Source organism: Onychostruthus taczanowskii, unplaced genomic scaffold (assembly GCF_017590055.1).
Source record: "Onychostruthus taczanowskii isolate IOZ18803 unplaced genomic scaffold, ASM1759005v1 scaffold26, whole genome shotgun sequence".
NCBI lineage: Eukaryota > Metazoa > Chordata > Aves > Passeriformes > Passeridae > Onychostruthus > Onychostruthus taczanowskii.
Genome location: NW_024499906.1, coordinates 3,876,978 through 3,903,952, shown reverse-complemented (window position 1 = coordinate 3,903,952; position 26,975 = coordinate 3,876,978). Strand labels below are relative to the sequence as shown.

General features: G+C 40.7%; 1 protein-coding gene across 3 annotated transcripts in view; it reads left to right on the top strand.

The window, feature by feature from the left end:
• Nucleotides 1–26,975, top strand: part of ELF1 (E74 like ETS transcription factor 1) — an 87,394-nt gene that overhangs the window by 21,531 nt on the left and 38,888 nt on the right. The gene's annotated exons all lie outside the window — the stretch shown is intronic.

The window sequence follows — 26,975 nt, the reverse complement described above, 5'->3', positions numbered from 1 at the left end:
CGGGGCTGCGGGCTGCCGGCTGCCGCTGCCTCGACGGGCGGCCGCGCCCGGGGCAGCGCTCCGCAGGCGTCGGGAGAAGCTGCGGGGAAGAGGGAACTTCTGTAAAAGCGCAGCAGCAGGGAAAAGCGAAATATAAATTGGGCCGTGAGTAAAGGGACGTCTCGGGGCAGCAGCGCCGTGAGCTGCCCGAAGCTGTGCCTGTTGCTGCGGGCAAAGGGCACCGCGGCTGTGCTTCTCGGAGCAGCGCGCTGCACAAGTGTGACAGCTGGCTTGTAATTCTGCTGCGTTTTATACTTTTGTCTCCTTTTAAGCGTGCGGGGGTGCCAGGTTGGCTGCCGGTCGGAGCCCTCCAGCCGCCGCTTAGCGGACTGTAAAATTCACGTATTTTATTTAGTCTGAAGCTGCCTGTGCCTGGACTCGGCTAGCATGGAGCAGAGCACGGTCCGGAGCGATTCGGGCAAAGTGTTGGCTATCAGCGCTGCGGCTTTAAACACCTTCGCTCCACTGCTGTTCGCCTGTGTGGTCCGTGGTGACTTTAAAATGGCAGATTTAAAATATAATTTCTAGGACAGATCATTCTCTGTGCCCTTAAATTGAAGTTCTCTGTCTGCCGAAACAGAGCCATTAACGGCAGCCGCCGCGGTGTCGTTTCGAAATAGAAGGAGTTAAGTTGTTATGCGGGCAGGTACTCACCTTTTCCTGAAAATGATTAAGAAATGGAAGTTATGGTGATGGTGTACATGGCAGACCAATTAGAAAATAGGCTTAGTGGTAGTAGTAATGGGAGAAGAAAATCTTGGAGGTAATTGTGGTGCGTCAAATTGCTTCTTAAACTTCCAGTGGATGAAAACCACCTTGATTCTCCTAATTATGTACTTCTGAACTCTAGCAAAGTTTTTGAAAAAGAATCTCTGTTTTCATCTTTGTTGAACGAAAATGTTCTTTAGAAGTTTTGTCTGAGTGTATAACGTTGGACCGTATATTTCCATCTGTCACTTGAGAAATCAAATTCGATATCTTCTTGCTGAAAATTAAATGACAGGGCACTTGAGCTGTTGTGCACAGGGGAATACTTTTCAGGTTCATTTACTGTCTAGAGCCTGTATCTGAGAAGTATAATGGAGTCTTGCGTAGTACGGTGATCAGTTGCAGGGGAGAGAGAGAGAGGGAGGCAACCATTAAGTAAATGGTCATGTTTTGGGTGAGGCTGTCTCTTGTCTTCAGCCTTCCGAGTGTTCAGCCATATCTTCCTTCGGCATCTTACAGTACAATGTGTTATCACTATCTTTTCATTTTACTTTTTTTTTTTTCTTTTCTTTCTAAAAGCAACAAGTTTTGCAGGTGTTTGGGGGATTTATTTGGCGCATTGTTACATGTTGAAAAATCACAGATAAAATTACAGAGGAACTACTTGGAAAAAAAAAGAGCTAGTAATAGAAGTTTTTTTCTGAAAAATTCTTATATATATTTGCATCTTTCTTTTCATCATCATGACTTTTACTTTCAGATCCTAGGGCTCTCTGCTTGCAACTGGTAGAATATGACCCTCCCTTTCCTTATCTCTTTTCTCCCCTTCTTTCTTTCGCACCAGACCCTGTTGAGACATCCAGCCCTAAAAACTTGAGGTTTTAAGTTTTCTTTTTAAGTCATCTCTCAAGCTGCAGCTGCTTATCTTGGGAAGAAGGCTTTTTGTTTTCTAAAGGGTAAGTGGCCTCTGCTACTTTCTCTTGATCAGGGCTTCACAGAGGAGCGGTTCCTCTTTGAAGGCAAAAGCTGCCATATTAATTCTCTTTTGCTGCTGTACAAGAACCTTGCCAGAGCTACGGACGCATCTGTGGTACAGTGGTGGAGCTAGGAAAAAGTGATTTGAAAGTCCTCCCAAGACTTACAGATGACAGCTTGGGCAGGTCTAGAAGGCAGAAAAGTGGATTAGAAGGTACAGAGAAATGATGTTAGTTTTTGTATAGCTGAAGCCCGTGTTTGTCTCAAAAAAAAAAAAATTCCCACCTTTCCTCCCACCCCCAAGGCAAGGATCTTTCAGTTTGGATTGTTTGTGATTGTTGAGAGAGCCATGGGAGTGGTGTCATCAGATGCCAGTTAGCTTGAACATTATTTCCAGATCCCTGCCTTTACAGAAGTGTTGGTTTTCTAATATGCTCTTTTCTCATCCGTTGAATATTAGAACTGTCAAGTCCATGGAGTCTTGGACCTCAAATGAGAAGGAAAAGAGAGGTAGACATCTAGATGTGAAGAATGTTGTCAGCCTGGTATAGCCTGATGTTTAAGGATTGCTGAAAACTCATACTTTGGTTGTGTGTGTTACTTTTTAGACACTTGATGTATGAAAAAAGCCAAATACATGAGGCATATTTCAGCACAGCCATATTCAAGGGAGGGAACTGTGACAGGACTGTGCTCAGTGAGCTGATAGAAAAGAAAGAAAAATGGAGGATTTCCCTCTGTGTCAGAGGAGAAGCTGTGATCTCCAAATCAGCTTTCTCTTCTTGCAGATGTTAGCAAAAATTTCTCAGCTTTTGCTTGCAGATTTTGTTGTTTTCACTGACAGTTTTGGTAACTCACTGGAGTTTTGTTGGGTGTGCGAGAAGGAGCAAGGACTTTCCCCCACCACAGTGATTCAGCACAGGAGTGGCAGGAGGTGGAGTTCACCTTTCCAGCCTTGGTTACAGTCTGCACCATAAGTTCTGAAACTTTGCTACCATATTCCAGTGATTTATGGTGCTTATAATTTTAATGCCACTGACGTGTTTTAGAGATTATTTGCATTCTCAAATTTTGCTTTCTTAAATCTTACCTAAGTGTTTCTTCAGAGATAAAGTAGTTGACAGAGACTATACATACTGGAATTTTAAGTCTTTTGCTTATCAAAAGTCTGCAGCAGCCATGTGAAAGGCTCTGGACATTTTCACTTTCCTGACCTGACCAGTCTATGTAGAGGTAAAAGCGATTTATTCTTCAATATAAGCCTGTCCTTTGGCAAAGCTTTCCACTGTGTCAGTGGTTGTGCTGAGAGGATCCCATTGGCTAGGGACCAAAGTTTATGCATTCTTACCTTGGTGTGCTTTAGGCCTTACCTGTCAGCCTTCTTCAGTGTTGAATCAGAGGGCTGGAGCTCAGCTCATTTATTTGTCCTTAAAGATCACTCCCCTTCTGTCGTGTGTGAGTTTGTACTAGGTTCAAGCAGGCTTCAATGTGAAACTGGTAGTAGTTTGCTTAGCCTGGAAAGAACCTCCAATTCCTAAATTTGCGTGTAAAATTTATTTCTCTCTGTATTGGGGGAAAAGATATTATGGTTAGGATAACTTGCTAGGAATAGGAATGCTAAGTGTCTAGGTTGGAAACTATGGGAAAGAGTTGCTTTCGGATGGATTGAATGTCACTGTCTTCATCTATAATTAGACATTTTAGTCTATTTCTAGAACACCCTATATTTAACTCATCATCAACATTTCTGTGTGAATTTACCAAATACATTTTTTGTTTTGAGGGGAATGTTCTGCACTTGAATATTGCCGTTGGCGTACTAACGGTTTCATCGCTTCACTTGCGAGCTCCTTCCGCATTTCCTTCACCTTCTTGCATGGTAGTGGTTTGACTTCTGAAGTGGGCTCAGTGTAATGTCATGCTGCACAGCTCTTGAGTTTCTGTTTTGGAAGAAAGGGGTGAGCTTGGGTGATTCAAATGTTTGCTCTTGAGAGAAAGAAACATTTTTACTTATTCTGGCTGCATATTCTGTTTTGTCATGCTGTATGTTCCTCTAGCATTGCTAGTGTTTTTCATGAGATCCTTTGACAGAGTGAATAAAGCTGACAGATTTAAGAAAACTACCTTGCTCTTCTGAGTTTTGTATCAAGTCACTTCTGCTGTTCTCCAGTTTTCAGTTATCTTGGTGTTTATTCAGTTTTAAGTTGCAGCTAGGGAAAGAAGCAGCAAAATATGATTGTGAAACTACAGTTACATTTTGTGATACCCAGTGCTGACCACTGTCAGAAAATTAATGTTTAACTTGCCCTACAAACCAGACTCAATTTCAAGTTAAAAGCAAGGTGACAAGGATACTGTCAGTTTCCTCCTCTTTGTGCCTGCTACATGTGCTGCCCTACACAGTTTTGGAGCTAACAAGAGTAGTTTCCCAACAATGTGATGACATGGTTTGTTTTTAGTGGAGGCTGTCTTTCCAACCAGAAGATGACCCTTGTAGGAAGAGCTTTCATGAAAACTGTGTCTTGAAGGCACCAGGGCTTGCACATTTTCTGCTGATGACAGAATTTGCCTGGCATTGTCCTCGGAGGTGGTGGTTACATTATCCACTCGCGTCCTCTTGATGCATTTTCTGTTTTGTGCTGTCACTTCCCCATCTCCAGAGCCTCTGTAAACTATTTACTCTCTGTAGCTGTTCAAGCTTTGTCCCGATGCCTGTAAATTAAGCATGCAAATGAGAGTATTAGCTATGAAAAAAAGAATTGTGAAGCTTATAGGCTGTGGAGGGCAAAGGGTTGCACACATTGCAAGAATTCACTTCCCTGTCTCGCGGTGCCTCCGATCCAGCTTGTGGAGAGCTCTGTGCGCCCAGCAAAGGGAGCCAGGTACTCTTGGTGGTGAGCTATTGAGAGGCCATCCTGTTGGTTCGGGTTTTTTAAAAAAGACCAACTAATGTTTATTTCAAAAAGAGAAAAGAAGGAACTGTAGAGAGGAAGTGTCTATTTGGGGACCTTTTTCTTTACAGAAAAAAAGATGGTTTAGTCATATGAATGAAAATGAAACTTTCTGTGTTGAAAAACAGTCTGAAGTTTGCTGAGGATGGCTTGCAGCATTTTCAAATGTGCCAGTCCTTTTTTGGTGAAAAAAGTGTATTTATTTTAGTATCAGTTCAAAGCAACAATGAAATAAGTTGCTTTTGAAGCAACTAACTGAAACACAGTTTAAGTTTGAACAGGCTGTAATCTGAGCAACCTGATTTAGTTGAGGATGTCCCTGCTCACAGTAGGGGGGTGGACTGGATGACCTTTAAAGATCCCTTCTAACAACAACTATTCTATGATTCTTACACAGAAACCATTAATTTAGACTATTTAAATGTGGACTATGAAGGAATTTCCGGAGAAAAAAGCAGAAAGAAAGTTACTTTTGGCAGAATATTTTCCTATTTGGGCACTTCTGAAATACATATATCTGATTATGAATGCTTGATGTAATGTGACATTCTACCATTTGTTTTTATAAAGACCTAATTGTCTTTTAGTATGGGCCTTCAAATGACATGTATTAAATCTTGTTCAGTGGTATTGGTCTAGAAATAATTCTCAACAGTAAGAAATATTGAGAAACTTTCTCCAGACTACAAGATAAGATCTTGGACTTGCAAATGTTTTTGTTTTTGGTTGTTTTTTTTTTTTTTTTTTTTTTTTTAAATTATAACAGGCATATTTGCAGAAAAGGTTTAATACTTTTGAAGCAATGTAGCTAGAAGGGTATATTTTATGTGTAGATTTCTGGTGTTTGTAATGTTTAAAATTTCTCTTATAGGTGCCCTGTGTTCAGGTGGCTTCAGAAGCATTTTGTTAATTTGTACTTTTACACTTCATAAACAGAAAAGCTGTGATGACATTTATTGATATATGATGATGTGACATCTGTGGTTTTGAGGGGATAGACGGTAGCAGTCATTACTTACAAAGAGCTAGCTGGGTAAAATCCCATTGCCTTGAGAGAGGAACCCCAGGACAACTGATGCATGCATGCTGCACAGATGCAACAAGTCAGAAAAAAAAGGAAATAAAAAAAATCAGTGTGGAGTTTGGTGGGTTCATTTTTGCTGCCTTAAGTGAGGATCTCTAGGTGCGGTAAAACTCCTCCTGTGAGGAGAAAGTAATTTCTTTCTGATAGAGACTGCCTTTGGAGAACCTGTTACACTGTCTGTCATGAGCAAGCCTGGTATTTATCAACTAGATGGGAGAATAATGCTAGTGCCTTGATGCTGGCTCCGGTATTTTCACATACCATGTGCTTACAGAGCTTAGGTGCACACTGAAGGTTCTTCAGCCTCACACCAGCTGCTTTTTCACTCATAAGTGAAGGCAGTGTGTGTGAAGGCAGCGTGTGTAACTTCCCTGCTGGCTTGGTGGCACATCCCATTAAACCCATGCAGCAGCGGTTTGCATGGATGTGCCCTGGAGCACAGGAGGGAGGTTTGGGCTAAGCAAGTTTTACTCGGATAGTGAACTCTCCTGGAGGTGATGGGTTGTAAATCTTTAAACAGCTCATTTAGCATCTGCCCAGGCCCTTAGCTTGCCCTTAGGTAAGACTCAACAGTAAAGCTGTATTGGTTGAGGTAAAGTTGCAGTTTAAACTCTAGACCGACGTTTTTGTGAGCATGTGAACCTGCACCAGTCTAATTTAATTTAAAATGTGCCTTAAGCAAAACAGTCAGAGGTGGGCATGGTCATTCCTGGATGTTTTCTTGGCAGGAGCACTCATCCAGCTGCTTGAGGACTGCCATCCTCATTTTTTCTTGCTGACAGCATAGATTGTTTTCTAGTGCTTTATTGCTTTCCCTTCCCATCCGCAGACCAAGCTGTTTGCGAGAGCAACCTTTTCCTTATCTGGTTCAGCCAAGATGAGCCAAGTTGGCAAGTCAGATGTCGATGCCACAGAAGTTGCTGGGCTGGTTGATTGAACCAGGTTTGGGATTGATTTCAGAGTGGTGGAGCTGTGGAGTTTGTAACAGCTGGGATTGAGCAACAAGGGGAAGGACAAAGTAGCACAGTTGTCCTTGGAAAAGGACCACATTTCATGGCCAGTGCTTCAGCAAAATGATACTTAGGATGATTGACTTAACTCTCTTCTACATGTCACATCAAAACTTGTTTTCCAGTGAATTATCTGAACACCACAGCTGGATGCTTCTGATTGAGAAGAATGTATTAACTAGTATATTAAGTATTGGCCAAAGTTATGTAAAGGTATAAGTCTCGATAATGTAAAATGGGAGGAAAAGGTGTTTGCTTGTTAATTTGGGATCACATGCAAATAAAAGCTTTTGGTGAAGGCAGAAGCTTGGGCTTTTCTGTTCTTTTTACTTCAGTGAGAAGAAGGGGAAGGAAACGCAGGGATGAGAACTGCATTGCTGCAGCTTTGAAAGAATGTTAACTTCTTGCTTTGTTGAAAAATATTTTAGTTATTCCTGTTTGCTAAATCAGGTTATTGAAATGAAATGATGACCTTTGCTCTGAGCCTGAAACAATCCAGAAGGAAAGCAGGTGTTCAAGAAGATTAAACCTCTTACCTCGGCTAAGAAGTGTTCTGGTAGGGCTGAGGTTCTAAGGGTACCATATTCTTGCTGAGACTAAAAATGTAAGAATGAGGAAGAATTTTAGAAGTTGATTATGGTCAGTTGCCAAGAGCAATGCCATGATAAATTATTAACTCATTGCACTGTACTGCCTTGTAGTGCAAACAGAATAGCTGGTTATTGTGCTCTGCTTGGTAAGTCAACACTGTAAAAAATTCCTCAGTTATCTGGAAAATGTCTTCTTTGGGGTGTTTATTAAAGGGATACGGTAGAATTAAAAATCAGGTTCCCCTCTGCTGAAGCTGGTAAAAACCAGTAGAAATCCATGGAGACAATTTCTTTCTGTCTGGGAAGCCTGGTCAGCGATTGTCGGTCAGCTCAGTTTCACTTTTGCTCCTCTCCTCACAGTGCTTTGGTGAGGTGTGGTCCCTCCTACCTTCCCAAAAAACACACCAGAGCCAGGCAGTTGGGCTGTTAGGTACAGAGACATGAGGCAAGTTGACTCATAGCTGTTCTGCTGGAAAAGCCATTCTGTGGAGACCACTCCTCCCGTGTTGGCTGTAACTGAGTCAGATGAACATATGCAGGAGCGTGTGGGCACCTTCCTGATGCCATGCAGCAGCGGTCTCAAGGAGTAAATTTTCAGTCTTTTAGGAATTAAGCCATCCTGAATTTTGCTTTGCTTTTATAAATGTAAGTACCACAACATTTACCTTTTCATGTTTGCTTCAACTATATAGAGCTTGGAAAGTTAGATGATTTTAAGGTGTCCCAAAATAATTTATAAATGAACATTCCCTTCCCCCTCCCCCTCTTATATTAGCCCTATGCTTCTTACACTAAATTTCTAGGTTAATAATCTATAATTCATATAATAGATATGAATTTGCATGTAAAGATTATTTTTTGTGTTTGTTATGCTTGGAGTTAGTGCCATAGTAATACACCATGAAAATAAATACGTATGAGAATTTTGAAATGTTTGCAGTGATAAAATCTGTTGTTCTGCAGCAGGACACAGATGAACTTTCAGGGTTAAAAAGAATATCCAACTTGAGAGCAAACCATTTCTGGACCAGTGTCAGTATCTGCCACCCCAGTTTTCTTAGGAAAACATTGAATCCTGCCAGTACATGTTGCAAGATATGACCAACGTGACTTACGAACTAAGAAGCAAATCTGCAAAATGCTGTTGGCTACATAGTATTGTTGGAATCTGAGATGGAAAATACTTTAATACTTTTTTTTTTTTTTTCAGTTCTCCTTTTGCCAATCCAGCAAAATTTAGTAAGGTTCAGTTCATGCTGCAAGGCTTTTTTGTTCAGAAAGTCTTTTGAGCTACCATTACTTTTTGTATCTTTCTTTTTTAAAAAATTTGTTGTCTGCTTGGGATTACTTGAGTACTTGTCAGGGGTGGGACATGTGTCTTAAGTGGATGTCAAAAATGCTGCTGAAGCAAATGTTCTCTTAGTGTCTGATGGGTCCTAGTTTAGGGCTTGCATCCTGATTTCCAAGGCATGAAGTGTTCAAGCATTCAGTGACATGGAGTGATGTAGTATTTTCTTTTGAGGCAGGGGACACCTGGGGTTCTGTGGAATAACCCAGATGGTCACAGAACTCATGTAGGAGTGCATGAAAGCCAGGGACAAAATATGCTGTATCAGTTACCTAATTGAGGAATATGTTTCTGAGTTAGAAATGAGGAGAATTTGGGCCCTGTTCTTTTTCAGGGAATTGCAAACCTCTGACTTTGAGGTGGCTGTTCTACAAATAGTGCTTGTCACCAAATGAAGGCATTTTTATTCTGAACTGTTTTGGGATTGGGACAGAGACCATGTTAGGGTGGAGCACCTTGATTCCGTGAAGGGTAAAATGTGTCAGATACTCCTTGAAATCCAGTGAAGACGTGTACTGCTCTTAGGTTTATGCAGAAAATTCTCCCAGACTACAGCAATATGTGATAGTGTTAGATCAATTAAATATCTACTGGTTGATATATTTCCCAACTTAATTACATGACTGACATGTCTTCTGTTGCTTTAATTGGTAACCCTGCAGATAACAGCACAAAATTGATTTCCCTCCATTTTATACGACCAGTTGGTCATTGATGGAGAATGGATATGAGGCCATCTTAATAATTTCTCGTCCTGCCTGAAAAATACAGTTTTTAGGCCGACTAAGGAAATTATGTTTTCTGACAGGTGATATTATGGGGAAATCTAAGACTGAACAGAAGACAGCTTACAGAGGGGCTGAGTATAGCATATTGCTTCACATGCAGATACTGTACAAGTTATAGTTGTGCTAGAGTTTCTGCTTTTCACTGAAGTTGTGCTTTGTGTAGCAGCTGGTTTACATGCTTACCATGTGGGTACCAAATGCTTCTTCAGGGTTTCAATTTTGCAGTAGACTAATAGGTGTGGTACTCTAGGTATTAGTGTTGGAAAAGCCCTGTAGATTGTTAACCTGTCCCCATTTCTAGGGCAGGTTGGTTGTAGAAAAGGCTGATAGTGTATTTGGCAATGGGTTTTTTCCCACTGGTTGTAGTTCACATCTGAAGATTTCAGGAAGAGTCTTTAAAAGATTTCATCTACCAAGTAAAGTAACTTAGTTTCTTGGTGGTGTACAAGCCTGGTTGAGGAAGATCAGACTCGGAAACCTCCACAGCTGGCCTGCCTGTTGTCCTGGGCCCTGTTAGATGAGAACGTGTCACCAGTGTTTTGTACACTGCTTCGGTGGCCTTTTGAGGCCACATTTCAATACGCTTGACCTGTTTGCATCTTTTTCCATCCATCTGGCCGGCTTTCTGCATGTGGGCCTACCTTACTCTATTTTTCTCTCTTCTTTTTCTTCAGAAGGTGTCCTGGAGTCTCTGCTCCTGCCGGGTGGCCTGTGCAGGGGCACAGACCTGGCTGTGAGGGCAGGAAGCTCTCGCGGCTGGGCCCGGGTATCTCGGGCTGCGCTTCCTGTCGTTAAACCACGAGCCGGGGAGCAGATGCGCCAGGGATGGCAACACCGCTGCCTGCCCCAGGCAGCCGTGGTGTAACCAACTGTCTCCTCCGCACCAAGCTCTGCGCCTGTGCCACTGGGCCTTGGCGTCCCTCCCAGCCCCTTCTTTAGGCACCTGAGAGTAAGGATCAGGTGTTTATTTAGTTCAACAGAAAGCAGGACTTGAACTCCTGAAGTGTGAATTGTAAGAGAGTAACCATGGGAGTTATCCTGGCACAGCGAGAGCTGAGGTCCAGTGGTTCGTTTTCCACAGCTACCAACGTGGGAGTTTTTAAATGCATATGAGAAACGGGCAGGTTGGGCCTCAAGTTGTGCAATTTCATTAATGTCTTTCTTGGCAGGTAATTGCCACATTACCTGACCAGTTTTTATCGTAAAATCTGTGATCTTCTGAGTGTTTTTTTTTCTTTTTAATTATTAATTTTTTCATCGGAATACACTTGTGGTTTTGAGACCTCTCTGGATTTCAGTTAAACAGCTTTTTAGAAATGCACAGAAAAAGCTCATAAAACTTTTATTGTAAATTATGAATTTTTTTTAATGTAGATTGCATGATTTCTGAAGATATGGATGTTATTGCAACATAATTAATTTACTGAAACTAGAATTCTAGTAGTATCTACCCCAGCACCAGATTTTAGAGAACTGAGTAGTCTGCACATCAAAATTATTTTAGAACTGAAACTGTGCATACATTTCAGCCTTTTTGTCTCATTTTTGGTGATCTTTTCTTCCTCGTGTGATAGCACAGCTCCCAGAATATTGGTTTTTTTTTTCCTCTTAAACTGTATGTTTGTTGACTGGCCAGCATTGAGTAGGGATGTCTTTGCCATGTGATAAAAGGATTCTGTACGATATGCTCTTTAAAATATAGGGTCTCAGCCTGAGGGTTACATTCCTCAGGGTGGGGAAGAGTAGAAAGATTGTAGAGGCAGTGAGACTGGATGGATAAGGGGTTTGGGGATTTTTTTTGCTGTTGGTTTAGGGTTTTTTTTTCTCCTGTCTTGCATTGGGCTATGGGGCGCTCTGCATGGCAGCTCGCATGAGAGGTTTTGAGAGCTGCACTCGGGCAGGCACCGCTCTGAGCTCCTGGTCCCCCGGGTGTCTGCAGGGCCAGGAGCCAGCACCACAAGGGCAAAACTCGGCATTTTGCCTCTGTGAAAGGCACCAGCTCTCACATTTCTAACATAGCTGCACTGGAAGTCTTTCACAGCGACAGGATGATTCTGCTGGCCTTTCTCCCTTTCAGGTTTTGAGCACTGTTCTCAGTACTGTCATGTTTGAGAAAGGAAAGGTACAAACAGGGCAACAACCCCTGAGGGGAACACATGTAAAACCCCCACAAAACTGCTTGAAGTGTATGGCATCTTGAAAAAAGGCATAGATTTGGGGTTTTTACCCACCCCCACACAATTCTGATATTATTTCATTGTATGTATGGTCACAGTAAACTACTGCGACTTCACAGAAGCAGATGAAATGTTAGACAACAGAAATGAAAAAAAGAAAGGAGGGTGGAGGATAAATTAAATGATGGATTAGAAACTATGTAAAGCAGCCTGTCTTTGTATTACCTTGTTTATTGTACTACTTAATCTTCCATCTGCCACTCAGCTTTCCCTTGTGTTTTCTTCTTTTGCTTTTTTTGGGGGGGCTTTTTTTGTTTGGTTGTGGTTTCTTTAGTTCTTTATTGTGGGGTGTTTTGTATAGTTTTTTGTTTGTTTCATTGGGTGGTTTTTTTTTTTTTTTTCCTTTTTTTTTTTTTTTTTTTGGGGGGGCTTTTTTTGTTTGGTTGTGGTTTCTTTAGTTCTTTATTGTGGGGTGTTTTGTATAGTTTTTTGTTTGTTTCATTGGGTGGTTTTTTTTTTTTTTTGCCTTTTTTCTTTGGGTTTTTTTGTTTTGTGGTATTTAGTGAGTTGTTATTTTTTATCTTTTTTTTCCTTCTTTTCGTTTTTTGTTTCTTTTTCTTTTTTTTTTTTTTTTTTTTTCTCCCTCCTGACTCTGTATGGGTTCAATGTTCTACTGGGAGAGGAAATGGTAGGTTAGAAGTGATACAAAAAAAATTCTGCCTCTGGTTCCTATGATAATTTGCGTGTTTTCATAACAGAGATGATGTCTGCTGAGGAGCTTCTTGCATGATGAGGCTGTGGTGCTGCAAGAAAAGCTGGAATGTTTGTTTTCCCAGAGACCTAAATGAAAATTGTCAGAGGGCTGGAGCAGCTATCCTGTGAAGAATGTCTAAGAGAGTTATTCAGCACAGAAAAAAGACTCCAGGGAGATCTTGTTGAAGCCTTTCAGTGTATAGATGGGACTTTAAGAAGGATAGAGATGTTTTACCACGTCCTGTAGTGCCAGGAAAAGAGACAATGGTTTCTGACTGAAAGAGCATAGATTTAGATTGGGCATAAGGAAGACATTTTTGACAATGAAGGTGGGGAAGCACTGGTACAGGTTGCTCAGAGAAGTTGTGGATCCCTGAAAGCTTAGGTTGGATGGCGCCGTGAGCAATGTGATCTAGTGATGGATGTCCCTGCTTCTGGCATTGGAGTTGGACTTCAATGATGTTCAAAGGTCCTTTCCAATCCAAACCATTTTCTGGTTCTTTGCATTGGAGCCTGCATCAACTCCTGATAATTTAGAGAAGTCAGATGTGACCCAAGGAAAGACCATCTTTCATCTTCAGGAGCTGTAACCTACCTTTGCTCCCATTCATTATATGGAAAACTTAAAGCAATCTTAGTCCTTTCTTATGGAAGTCTTAGAGGTTCTTAGAATGAAGGAAAGGTAGGAACAATCTTATCCTTGTGGGTTAAATGGGGAAGAGCTGCTGTAGGAGAAATAAGTCGCCTCAATTCCCCTTCTGTGCATGACACTGTTAAGGTTTCTCTTTTGGGAAGCATGAGTGGACTTGTGCAGTCGCCCCATTCAGACAATGCTTGAAAGAGGGGGACAAATGCATGCTGAAGTATCTTTATTACTCTGCAGAACCAAGGGGAGGTAGAAAGAGGTCTCCAGGTTTGTGAGCCACTGGCTGTGGTGAGATTGTGCTGCTTCCTTTTCCAGACTGAGACCAAGTTGGGCACACGACTCAGCACAAGGTGAGGGGGTGATTTTGTGTTTTCCCTGGGTGATTTGGTTCGCCCCCAAATCTGCCTGCTGCCGTGCTTCCCCCCACAGCTGGGGAATCAGGCTGGCTCACAGAGCCCAGTGGTGGGGGCTGCAGCTGGATGGCACAGGCACATGTGCAGCAGCCACCTCTGATGCCTTATTTAGTTCTGCAAAAGACAAGGGAACTTGAATGATGAAATGAGGAAGAAGTGAGACTTGAATTTCTCTACACCTAGAGTTGGTGGGAGCTCTAAAAGTTTCCAGAGAACACTGATTCTGTAGGTGTTTTCATGCAACACTCATAAATTCTGTGTCAAGCTCATTTCATTAGCAGTGAATTTCTGTCTCCCAGGAGCAGGTGTGTGCTCATATAGGAGTGACTTAGGCTTCAGTGTACACTTCCCCAGACATTACGAAATGAGAAATACTGGCCTGTCCAGACACTGCCTTCCCTGGAGGGACCTTTGCAGACCCTGTTCCTTTTCCATAACACTCTTAAGAAAAATATTCTTGCTTTTTTATTTTAATCTTGTTGGTCTTTAAGTTGTGCTGTGTCACTGTTTGAAACCCCATGGTGGGAATTGTTAGTCTAATAACAAATCAGAAGATAATTTATATTCTCTTAATAGCCAAGTTCAATAGTTTGAAATTCCCCAGACTAATAGTCTCCCTTCTTAATCCCACCCCATGCAAATACTTTAGAACATGAATTTAGGCTACACTGATCTGTAAAAAGAAAAATGTACAAATGGCATGGGAATATTAGTTTGTCTTATTCTGCATAGCTGCAAGTTAATGTATTTATTATTGTAATGGTGCTAAACATCATGAAGAATATGCATTTTTAGGATAACCGGAATGACTATATTGCATTTCATAGTGCATTAAAATTGGGACCTTAAAGGCCCAAAAAGCTAACTTTTAATTATGTCTTGAGTGAATGCTCTTCTCCACTACAGCTGTGTAAGCAGCTCTCAGCTTGAGGAGTTTTTAAAGGTATGATTTTAGATATTCTCCACTTGATTCTTTAACTAAGATTTTTTTTTTTTTTCTTCAGACATTTAAATTACTTCTGTCTGTAACATTTTATGTCCTGGATAGATGTTCAGTACAGCAGATACGTCTGTATTCTTCGTACTGTTAATGCTGCTTCTCCAATTCAGGCAGCCTTCAGTACCTCATTGACTTAACCCAGCGTCAGCTTTTGGGGAAGGGCAATATTGAACAAATAAGTGAAGGGCATTGTTTTTAAAAAGGCATTTGGTGGACTCTTCCTGTGCAGGATTAAGAAGCAAAGACATCATCATGCTCCAAGTCCAAGGACTGGTGGATGAAAAGCTGGACATGACCCAACAACATGTGCTTGCAGCCCCAAAAGCCAATTGCATCCTGGACTGCATTAAAAGCAGTGTGGCCAGTAGGGTGAGGGATATGATTCTGCCCCTTTGCTCTGTTTCCTGGGAGTCCACAGATCTGTAACTCTGTGAAAATAGCACAATTCAGTGAATTTCTGTCTTGGAACCTGAAAGGTAATGATTAACTTTGAAAAGCTGGCTGAAATGAGACAAACATATGCAAGAGGGAAATAAGAACAGTGTAGAAACATTTACCTCTCAAAATGTTATTCTTAAAGCATAACAAGTGATTAGTGCTGAAAATGCTAGTAGGGAGAAAGAAGGAAGATGATGACCAAGGCTGGAGATAAAAAACTCAAAAAACTCAATTCTCTGCAGGGATGAAGGAGTCATCTCTGGAAGGTGTAGAGACAAATTAATTGTGTTGCTTTTTAACACGTACAGTGGGGAGATACTCAGTGTGTTCTACACTGAGATTATTGGTATAGCCTGCACATAGAACTCTTTGTGCTATGTGCTCCACACCCATAAGTAGTTGGCTGTCTAGTAACAAGGTGGTTTGTGTACCAAACAAGTTACAGCAAGAGCCTAAGGTCTGGGTTTTGTTGGTTTGGTTTTTTTTTTCTTTGTTTTGTTTTTTGAAGTCCCTCTGGCTATGTAATACTCACATTTTCTAACCAAGACCATGTCCCTCCCTCCATATCTCAGTGCTGTGTGTATGTAGGTACTTTCTTAAAGTTGTATCCAATCTCAAGTTCAATTTTAAGCTAATGTTTTGAAAGTATTTCTTGAGTTCAGAGCAAACTGGTCAGCAGGTGACTTTGCTCCCTTTCCTGCATGGTGCAGATCTTACCTATTGTTTTTTACTTTAGCATATCTGGAGTATTTTGTTCCTTCTTGTCTTTCTCTTTGCTGAGCTGTGACACCGGTACAAATTTTTGATGCAGAAAGCACGTCCCAGTTCAGAGCTGTGACTCATGCTGAGGGAAAATACACAGTTACATCCTTCCAACCCAAATTAGCCTTTACCCTTCTACCTGGGAATTTAAAAGCTTATGTCCCTCAGTCTATAATTTTCAATAAATTTCAAATTTTTTTTGTTAGGCTTTAGATGGCACGTGAGTTGCAGCTACCCCTTTACCCTTCTACCTGGGAATTTAAAAGCTTATGTCCCTCAGTTTATAATTTTCAATAAATTTCAGATTTTTTTTTGTTATGCTTTAGATGGCAGGTGAGTTGCAGCTACAGTGATTTGTAAATTACAATACATTGGAAATCAGACATAAGATTTCACCTCAGAAAGGTGTAACAAATGTCTTGCTTGGGAGATTCTCTTCAAGATGTGGTTTGGTCTTGTTTAAGAGACCAGGTCAACCCTGGCCTACACAAATGCTGTCTGAGCTACTGTAAAAAACCTGTTTAAGCCAAAAATTAAGTTGAATGTTCTTGTGCTAAAAACTCCAGAAAAGACAAATAGTGAAAAAGGTTACCCCAGACTCTTCAGACTTGGAGGTTAGTGGGAGGGAGTTCAGAAGTCTGACTGAGGGCTCTGACTTCCCTGTGTGCAGCTGTTCCTTATCAGTCTGCCTGATTGTAGGTGTGGTTTGGTACTTTGCACCTCTTAAATTATCTTTCATTGCCATTTCTACAGACTTTTGAATTAAGTAATTCTGCTTGTGAGATGTTAGGAGGTGTTGTTGCATTTTCTTGGGTTGGGCATTTTTTGTTGCTTTTTGGGTTTTTTTGAATCTATATGAAAGCTCAGTGCAAGTATCAGCTTTGTGATTTTGACAGTAGGAGATGTGCCTTAATTTTTCCAAGAGATATTCTGATGGAGATTTGTCTCTCCCGTCCCAACCTCATGAGTAAATCCCTGTCTGTGTTAGGAATAGTGTTGGACTCTCCAAACCTTTAAAACCAAAAAATTCAGAATACTACTTGCCTTAGTTCACTTATCAAACTATTTCAGAAAAAACTTCTGAAAATAAGTAATCTCAATTGCTGTGGCCGAATGGGTGACAAAATGGACCTTTGGGGATGTTTAGAGAAGGTGTATGTTGGGACACTGTATATGTGCTCTGACTGGTTACAGGCTGGGGAAAGCAGGTGACTTCTTGCCTGGTGCAAAAGTTCTCGCTGATTAATTCCTGTGGTATAACCATTGGAAATGCTCACCTGAGTACTTAATTTCTTATATTTATGGGTAAAGGTAAATGAGGATCTTTGTGGCAAATAGATTAAAAAAGCTTCAGGCATGGTTTGCAAAAACATGTTTTAACTGATAAGCTTTATAAATAAGACTGAAATATGTACCTATATTTTACTCATGTGTGATTGTTAACCACAGTGCTAACTTAAATATAAATAAAAGTGTTCTTCTAAATAAGTAGAATCTCTCAAAGACCAAAATGCTTGTCTAGTGCTGAGTTAGAGCAGCTTACAGATAAGTGTTAGTTGTCGTGCTTTGTGGTATGGGCTGTACTGGTTCTCATTACAAGTCCTCTTAGACTTTTTCTTTTTTTTTTTTTTGCTTTGCCTTGACTGTGTCTGTGATTCTTATCTGAAGGAGTAAAAGTTACTTAAGTAAAGATTTAAGTTAAAGCAGCATGTAATTAAAAGCTCTTCTTGTGTGTTTCGTCTCTGCTCTCTTGAGTTAGCTTGCTCGGAAGATTGTAATGGTCTATCGCCCTATATTCTCAGCTTTAACAACGTGCACCACTGGTCCCAAGAAGGAGGATGCCTGAGCAACTCTGGATGAGTTGTAAGAATAGACATATTCATTTGTTAAAACTGTGTTTAAGTCCAAGATGCATGATAAGCATGTAGGAAAGCTAAGGTACCTGTCATACAACACAAAATAACTTGTGTAGTCCTCCTGAAGCACTACCATTGCAGCTGGTGGCCATGGGATGGCCATGCAAAGAGGGAAATCACTGCTCCTTTTGTTTCAGCATTGCAGGATCTGACTTGCCACTGTCTAAATTGTAGGTCCTAGTCTGTGAGAATAGGGTTAGCAGGACACCTTCCAGAAAGGGAAGTTGGGCTAAAAGCCATCAGGGAGATGGTGAACAGCCAAGGCCAGGGCAGCAGCACATCCTGGCTGGGCAGAAGGAAGCCGGTGTTGCCGGGAGAGCCGTGGGCTGGAAACACCTCCTCCTTGTGCCATTCTGGTTCTGTGCTGAGAACACGCCTGCCTGCCTCCTGCTCTAGCAACAGGGCTGAGGGGAGGCAAGGAATCAGTGTAATCACATCATCTTGAACCCAGAATGGGGGTTGGGGTTTCTCAGACCTGCTTACTTAAGCAACAAGTGCTTCCAGATCAGGGCGCTTGTTGGAGGTAGGGTCTGCAGGTGCAGGTTTGTTCTTGGGGGCATCTTGGTGCCTCTGTTCTTGGTGTAGCCTGCCTGTGTTCCACAGTTCCTAAAATGAAATCTCACTCCATCATGTAGCTGTGAGGTAAGAAGGAAAAACAACTCTGCTGCAAACGTTTTGTAGGTGATACAGTCTAACTCAGAATAAATGTTTCTCCTGTTAGTAGAAAGGGTTAAGCATTGAGGGCAGCAGGTATAGGCAGACTTAGGTATGTGATATATTCCACTGTTTTGCAAGGTGCTATAAATGTTGGCTCCCTGTAATCTGATACCAGGGTAGGACAGGCTAACCTAATGGAGGAAAATAGACAGCAATGTAAAAGAACTGGAAATTCAAGTCTAGCTGACTAATACCAGCCTGCTCCAGAGGCTTTTGACTGTTCATTTTGCTGACAGCTGACAGCAAATGAGAGGCAAACATGGCCTAATCTGCTCTGTATTCTTACAGCTTTTTTAAAGACACGGCAAAGGTAAGACCCTTTATATTTCTCAAACTGGTACTTGCTGAATGCAGCCTTCAACATAAACACTGGTGACAAGAATGAAGTACCAAACTGAGGCTTGAAGTCCAAGTCTGTGAGTTTGGGAAAGGGGAGGCCTCAGCGGGTTCTGTGTGGATTAGTTTGTGCCCCTTTCTAGCTGGTGCACACCCATTAAATTCAGATTTCTGAAACTGCTCAAGTACTTAAACGCAGAAATGCAAATAACACAGCACTTCTATGGCTGTGTCAGAGAGTAATTTTGAACGTATTAAAATATTTTGTTTGTTGCGCTTGACAGTCCAGTTAGAAGAGTTTTTAAAAAATTAATTGCAAAACAAAATCCACAGAATGCTAAAAATCTGTGTTGCAGAAGTTGTAATGGAGTTTTTGCTGAGCTGGGTCCTGTAGCAACTTTTGCTGAAAAAGTCCTGTGGGAATTTAACTCCCTGATCTAGAATTACTGGTGCTTGGCTGGAAGAGGTTGCCTGGAGTAAGAAACTTTTAACTTAAACTTGATCTCTGCTGGCCTCTTTTTTTTTTTTTTGTTTTCCTCATATATATATATATATATCACTTATTTATAGTGCAGCTAAAAAGGAGTAAGAAACTTTTAACTTAAACTTGATCTCTGCTGGCCTCTTTTTTTTTCTTGTTTTCCTCTTATATATATATATAGCACTTATTTATAGTGCAGCTAAAAGGAAAGTTATTGGTTTTGGCCATCAGTTTTTCTTTGGTAAGCTTGACTTCTACCTGCAGGTGATTTAAAAATAATGACTGTGCTACTAATTTATGGGCAAAATGGTTTTTAGAGAACGATGAACGATTGACAGTTTTATGTCAGTATTGGATACAGACTAGCAACTGGTAATTTGTGAAGTTTGGCACCCTTCCAAAGCAATTATATTTAGTTTCTCTGATCTTTCTTCCTTTCACTGCCACTACTTCATTTTTCCTGTGTGTATGTGTTCATCAAAAGAGCAAGATCTTTCAGGGTCAAACAGTTCTTCCCCCCTCTGCCCCTCTTTTACAGGTATCCTCATATCCTGTTTTAGCTGTGTTGGAGCTCAGCCCTTCAGCTCTTTCTGAAAGATCCAAGGGATCTTTCCCTTAGAAATCGGTGAAAGTTGACTTATCTGCAGCTCTATTGTTATAGATGCTTGTAGGCTTATGGTCTTAATGCTCCATAAAAGGTGCTGTTAAATGCAAGAAATCACTCAAGGGTGCCTTTTAAAACATTTATTTTGTGTCACTGGAATAATACATTTGGTTTGCAAAAATTTCTGAACCCGATTTTGGATTTCATAAATTTACTGTTTTCTTGATATCTTTTTTAAAAACAGCTTTTTGACATTTTGTGCAGTGTGAAAAATAGGAAGATATATTTGATACTAATGTTACTTATTAATGCTGGTAATTTGGTTATCTTATTACAACACATAATACCAGTCCACTCCCTGAAAATTTACGATTGGATAAAATAGAATATACTAATTGTTATAGGAGAGGAAGTAATGAGAGATCTTTTGTTTTCCTTTCTCTCCATAATTAGTATCACTTACCACTTAGTGAGCTAGACTAAGTGGACATTTGCAGTGTCATATCCAACTTGTAGTCCATTTATTCTGGTTTTGCAATGTTTAATATATTACTATTTTTCTGATGGAGAATATGTAAATCCGAAAGTGCGCGTTTAACAGGAATAAAATTACAGCAAAATCCTGCATTTATAGACATGTGATTGCAATCTGCATTACTGAAGATTTGTCATGTGTTAAGACAGCTCTTTTCCATTGTTTAAAAAGAAATCCTTATGTATTGGGGCTGGTTTGGTCTTATTACATGGAGCTGTTTTTAAAACATTTTACAATTTTCCTAAGCTTTTCACTTCTGTTGTGTCTGTAGCAAGGAGTTTGAACAAGTACATCTAGGCTGATGCATTTTTAATTGCTTTTCTTTCATTCTTTCAAAATTAGTTGCTTGTTGGCTTGATTGAATGTCTCCCTGGGAAATATGATCACCTGATTTTCTCCTTTCTCCACCAATATGATGAATTAACTACAAAAGGCAGAATCAAGGGGCAGACCAAGTTAGTGACTGCCAAGAGTTTTGGACCAGCAAACCACACTTCCCAGCCTCTGCATTTACTGGACATTAGTGTGTTTGTGTACCATTTTGCCGTAGCAAGAGGAGAAGCAGGTCTTTGCTATGAATGTTGTTTTCAGCTGGTCTTTGGATCCATATTACATTACTGCAAAAGGCCATGCTTTCAGAAACATTCCACATAACAAAACCTGGTGGTTTTGTTAGGATAAGAGACCTTTAGATAGTCCTACAGAGACTTCTTAGAAAGATGAGCAGTCATGCTGTTGGTTGCCAGGGACCTCAGTGTGATGGTGTGCTTGTGGCCAGCATTTTTCAGGTAGTGAAGGCCTGGCTTACACCCCCTCTCCTTTTTGACAATGCTTATGCACAGATGTTAACTTTCCAAGACCAAGATGGTCATACTGCCCTGAGATGTTGGTGCTGCTCCATTCCCTGGCTGGTAGACAGACTCTGGAGTTCTTGCAGGCTTGGCTGTCCCCATGCACTGCCTGGGGGACACTGTCCTTTTTTATGGGGAGGCAGTTCATCTTGTTTGTTTGACTTTCAGTGGGTGAGGAGGAGAAGCTCAAACTATATATTTTCCCAGCGGCACTGGGGTGTTGATGAGCAGCAGTGGGTGGAGGTGACTGAACTGGAAGCAGAGAAGGAGGACTTTTGTGTATCCCTTGTTGTATAGAGATGTGGGAGATTGTGGGGGTTTTTTAATCTTTGGTAGGCAAAACAGCTGCAGCAGAAGTAAAAAGTCAAGTCAGCAGAAGAGCACACATTTCATACATATGCTTTGGTGCGTATGTGCTGCACGTGCCCGTGGATGTAAAGTGTGTTCACACAACTGCAGCTGATGTGTGTGCCTGGCTCCATGTGTCCTGCAGGCAGGTAGAGTAGGGGCTGTGCAGTGAAGCAACATTACGTGGCTTTTATCTAACTGTAATTGAAATAAGTGATTTATCTGTGACCTGGGGCTTCACTAACCCAAATTCAATCCGAAAAGTTTCAAAGCTGTATGGGTAGCCAGGTGATGGCTTAACCACTTCTAAAAATTTACTGTGCTCTTCTCTTTTTGGTGTTTAATATGCTGAAAGTTGGGCAGCTGAAAAATGGTGCTTGAATTCACTAAACAGTTTTGATTGGGATGGAAGGAGAGCTGGGGGCTGGCAGGCAAGGAGGAAAGGAAGTCCAATCTCTCACATGATTTGGGGAGGACAGCTGGAGTGGAGTTGTCCATCGTGAGGGATGGGTCATGTAACATCTCCTTAACCTCTTCTTATACTATGCAGTCAGTCTATGAAAATGCAAAATTCAGTTATTTTCATGTTGGAGGAATGGGGAAAGCAGGAGGGTGGATTTGGACCCTCTATTCCCCCTGGAGTGTCATTGCTCCCTTGCTTTAGGTCAGCTAACTTTTCCTGTTGAGTTGGCTCTACTTTGCTAGAGCAAACATTGCAGAGAGGTAACTAAAACCCAGCCTGGCCTTTCCTTGCCTGGTCAAATTAGGGAGGCTTGCTCTTAACAGAAGCTCAATCACGAATTTTTTGGATCTAAAGAGTGTCAGTAGAAAAGCCTGTCTCACCTCAATATCTTTCAGGTTGCTCTTGAGGACTGGCCTGTTTGTGGTAGGCTGATCATTTGTTGCTGCAGCATAAATCAATTACTTAGAGTGCTCTATATCTACACACCTACACTGATTTGAGGCTGCCTTGACATATTGAGCATGCTGGTGGAAGAGGATACAGAGGAAAAAAAAAGCCTCAACCATGCTTTAATTTTTTCAGCTTTCCCAGCAGTGCTCTGCCAGGTTGCTGGGTTTGTGTACAACAGCTGTGTTACATAAATGTGCTGAATAAAAGTGACTTGAAAAAATATAAGGGAGCATGGGAGATTGGAAGAAAAAGGTTTTCAGGGGTGGAGGAGTCTGTAAACAGTGGTGGAGCCATTACTGTTAGTAGTCTGGAAAGGAATCTGGCCTCAAATTAAAATATTCAGGCTAAAAGAGGTAGTTACAAAAAAAGAGATGAAAATGTGAATTTTTTTTTGTGATGGCAAAGAGCTTGTTGCTTGCATTTGTGTTTTTTCCTCTTTGGAGTAAACATCTGTTTTTATGTCAAGTGGGTTCAATTAGATTTCTTTGATATTGACTGGATTTTCTGTCAGTTTGGGGGTTTTATACTTGTTTACATTTAAGAGATAAACCCTCTTACTCTCTGTCCTCCTTGCTGTATAGGCACTGAGAGCCTGTGGTTTCCAGACGGGCTGCAAAACAGGGATTTATTGATACTGATGATTTCTTTGTCCTTAATGGAAGCTCAGCAAAGGTCACTCTGTTGGCTTTTATTATGTCAGCTGCCCTTTGCACAGTTTGCCCTAGGCAGCATGGATGCTCTCAGAAGACTCCAGTCTGTTCCTTATGTTGTTTCTTTCCTTCCTCAGTTCTACCCTCTTAACCATGTTGTTTTTCTATCTCCTTTAATTTGTGTGAGCAGTAGAAAGACTGAGCCTTCAGAAACTTTTTGTGCCAGTGACATATATTAATTTGTTCTTCTTGTCATTTCATCATTGCAGATGCCCTGGGTCTGAATACATGTTTCAAATCCCTTGTCTTGTGCAAATTTGTGGTATTACTGGATACTAAAAATTAGTCCATGAAGAATGACACACAGAACACTAAACTGTTAACATTTATACTTGGTGTGGACTATATATAAAGATAATTGTTGGTCTGGGATTTCAGCATTAAAAGAACTGCAATATTATTCAGTTTTGCCCTCCTTTTTAAGAAAACCTGACTCTATGATGATACTTGTTGACTCTTCAGAAGGTGAACTGACTCGGGGTTGAACTATCCTTAACCTCCGCTGGTAGAATGGAGTTGGAAATTTGAGTGAAATGGTGTGGTTACCATCCACGTGTTTGACCTCACCTGAGATGGTTCTCAGTCCTTCTGTTCAGATTTCTTTAATCTTCCCTTTCCTCTCATTCAGTCTCCTCTTTTCTCTGTATCCAAGATGGTGTAGGGAAAGCGGGGGTTCAGTTTACATTTCTGTTAAGTCACAACTTTGACATTTCTAGGCTAGTGCTAATGCTACAGACCATCTTAGGAAATCAATGGGAAATTCCAATCTCAAGTGATTTGTCCCTGTGTTGAATGAGTACAACTGTTTCATCAGTAACTCAGAATTCAGATCTGCACCTGAATCTTAAAGCACTAATCTGGTTCTTATTTTACATGTATGAATGATCTTATTACTTTCATGAGAAAGGCAGTACAGGATGATTACAGTCATCTTTAGTAACCTTAAATGGGACTGGATCCAGTAGCTTCCTGGAGGCATCTTTCAGCTCATCTGGGATGCTCTCAATAGCAAGACTTGAGTCTTCTAAGCTCGTAGCTGACCTTTAGCAAATTTTTTGGTTTCTGCCTGGTACTTTGGTGTCTGCTACACCTGCTCCAGTGTGGTGCCGTTGTTTTATTTGGTGTTCTGCATTACACTGCTTGAATGACAAGGTAGTGTGGCCTATACTAGCTCATATTATCAGGATTTGAAGGAGAGTTTGTGGATTCCAACATGAAGCCTAGTTGCAATAGGCTCCATAGGTTCACCATTGTGACCAAAAATGTTGATTCTGGAGGTATTTCTTAGAAGTTTTGTTGAACTAGCTCAGTTAGTCCTCAATGGGCTAGGACTAACTGGAAGGTATAAATGGTAAATAGTGGTGGGGAAAAAGTTATGATATCCTAAACAGTCTAGCTGCTGTTTAGGACAGAATCCTGCAGTGCACCTTCTGGGATACCAGAATAGCATGTGCTAAAGCTTAGATTGGCTGAATATGCTTTTTGACAGACTGATTGAGGAGCTTGTTTCTAGATGTTGAAATCAGTGGATGAAGGGGTTTCCAGGGGGATTGAAATTATTTGAGTTCTGTTTCCAGGATTAACTAAAATCAAGGTGTTTGTTTATATTGTTGTGTCTTAATGCTGCTTTTTATGATATATTTGTACAACACTTAGTAAAAATGAAAGCAAAATCTTACTTCCTTTGTAGTTCTGAAAATTTGATGTAAATTTTATGATAATATATATTGAGTTCCCTTTCTCCTAGGACTATTTGTATGTAGTCAAGCTTACTGTGCATGTGAATAGAATTTACACATTTTATGCTGTTTGCAAATAACTTATTTTCTACTTGCAGATGTATGTAAAATCAGGCAGGGGCTAAGTGACATTACATAGCAAAAACAATAGTCGTGTTTGTGTTAGCCTATAGACAGCAGGACCCTGTGATAGTTGAAATAATGAAAGCACAATTTATAAAAAAATAGATGTGAAGGAAAATATAGCTGGTTTAGAATTCTGCTGGCTTCTGTGAAAAGCTGCTCTTGTTTTCTTTTTAGCAGAGAAACGAATATGGATTAAAGGAAAGCACTCTTGCATTATTCTGCTGTGCTGTTGTTGCCCAGTAGATCATTCGCTATTACTATACACTGCAACAGAAGTAATGAAAAATATCCTGCAAACACGAATAGTCTGAGTCCCTAACCTTCATAAGGTTAGATGTAAAAGTTCACTAAAGCTTGTTCACTCACTTCTCTTTGGATTTGGTACTAATGTTGTGGTAGATGCTTCTTTTGTAAAAAGAATGTATCACTTGTCTTTATTTATAGAGCCCTTGGTGGTTTTGGGGTTGGGTCGTAGGGGAGAAGGAACAGTCTCACATCTCTGCATCATCACAGTGCAGAACTCATTAAGCAGCTTTTGACTGACCATTCCTACAGTGGTATCAGGTGATTAGGAGTTTCATGTTAGCACAGTGTGACTGGTTTAAGCAGTGTTTGCGTGGATCAAATGCAATATGCTGCTGCAGTCTCTTAAATTATATTAAATCAGGATAATTAGTTTTGCACTGAGAGTTTTGTTGTTTCTTTTTTAAAATAAAAAGGAAACATTTCTTTATGGCTTTTAGTAAGTTTACTGCCACAGCTTTTGTATCTTATGCATTTAGTGTACCTTTTGGTATTGTAGTATCTACTGTAAAATATTAATATTTTACAGAATAATTAATAACCTGGCACTAATGGAAGAAAATGTCAGCTCCCAGTGCACGTGGGGAGCTTTTAAAATTTTTAGGGTAGCTTGACCTCCAGTTTTCCTTATATTTAGGAGCCTACTGGGTAGCCTGTGTCTCCAGCATGTCCTTGGTCCCGATTTTGCATTGACCGTATTAATTGTTATTGACCTTAGAAGGTTACTTCGTCTTAAGAACTTGTAGCCTTTGTTCATACACGTGGCTTCAGTCAGTGTACTGGCTGTGATTATAAACCCTTGCAGCATTCTGGCTCTGAACAATTAGCTTAACCTCCATTTAAACAGGAGTCTCCATTTGGACAGCTGAGGAGGTTCTTGTGTTTCCCTGTTTGCCTTGTGATCCTTTACAGTGAAGTTGCTCTTCAGTGATTAGAGGGTGTGACTTAAAATATTATTTCATCTTGTTGGATAGTTACAATTTATTCCTAAGCAGGAACCAATATAGAAGGCGTACTTCTGTTACTTTATGTAAAGTTTACTCTATGTAAATTTCCATACCTGTCTTCTCTTCTGAAAAAGTTGGTGTATCCCTGTTGGCATAGATTGACCCACTTGAATCGGTGTCTGTAGGCAGTATATAGAGCTATATACTTCATTTTCAGGCTGGTATACAGGATGATAGGAGTCCAGGATGGGCCAAGTTGTGCTTACTCCCACTATGCTGGCAATGTGTGTCTACTCCCTAATGGCATCCACATCTTCTAAAAGGCAAGGCCAAATAATTAGATTTAGGGAAGTCACCTGGGATTATATGGTTGCATGTAATGCTTTCAGTGCCATAACTCTGCCAAAGTATGGAGAAAGCCGTGTTAACTATTCAAGTCAACCACTAAAATGGCAAGCATGGGGTTGAAATGGTTCCTACAACACTTCCTTCTCTGTTCATGCATGCAACTCTCATTAAAGCAAATATTCTGTAGTTAAGGTTGTGGCTAATCTTACAAACCTTTTTAACAGCTAATTAGGGCACACTTTGGAAGTTGGGCAGGTTCTCCTTTTTGCATAATCTTGGGTTTCCTGATTTCTTAGAAGGGTAGGATCTAGTGACTTAAATGCCTAAATGCTCTACCATCACTACTTAGGAATTTGGGAATACCACAACCTCTATAGGAAAAGCAGCTGTTACATTTCCTAGAGTGAGGGAGTACGAGT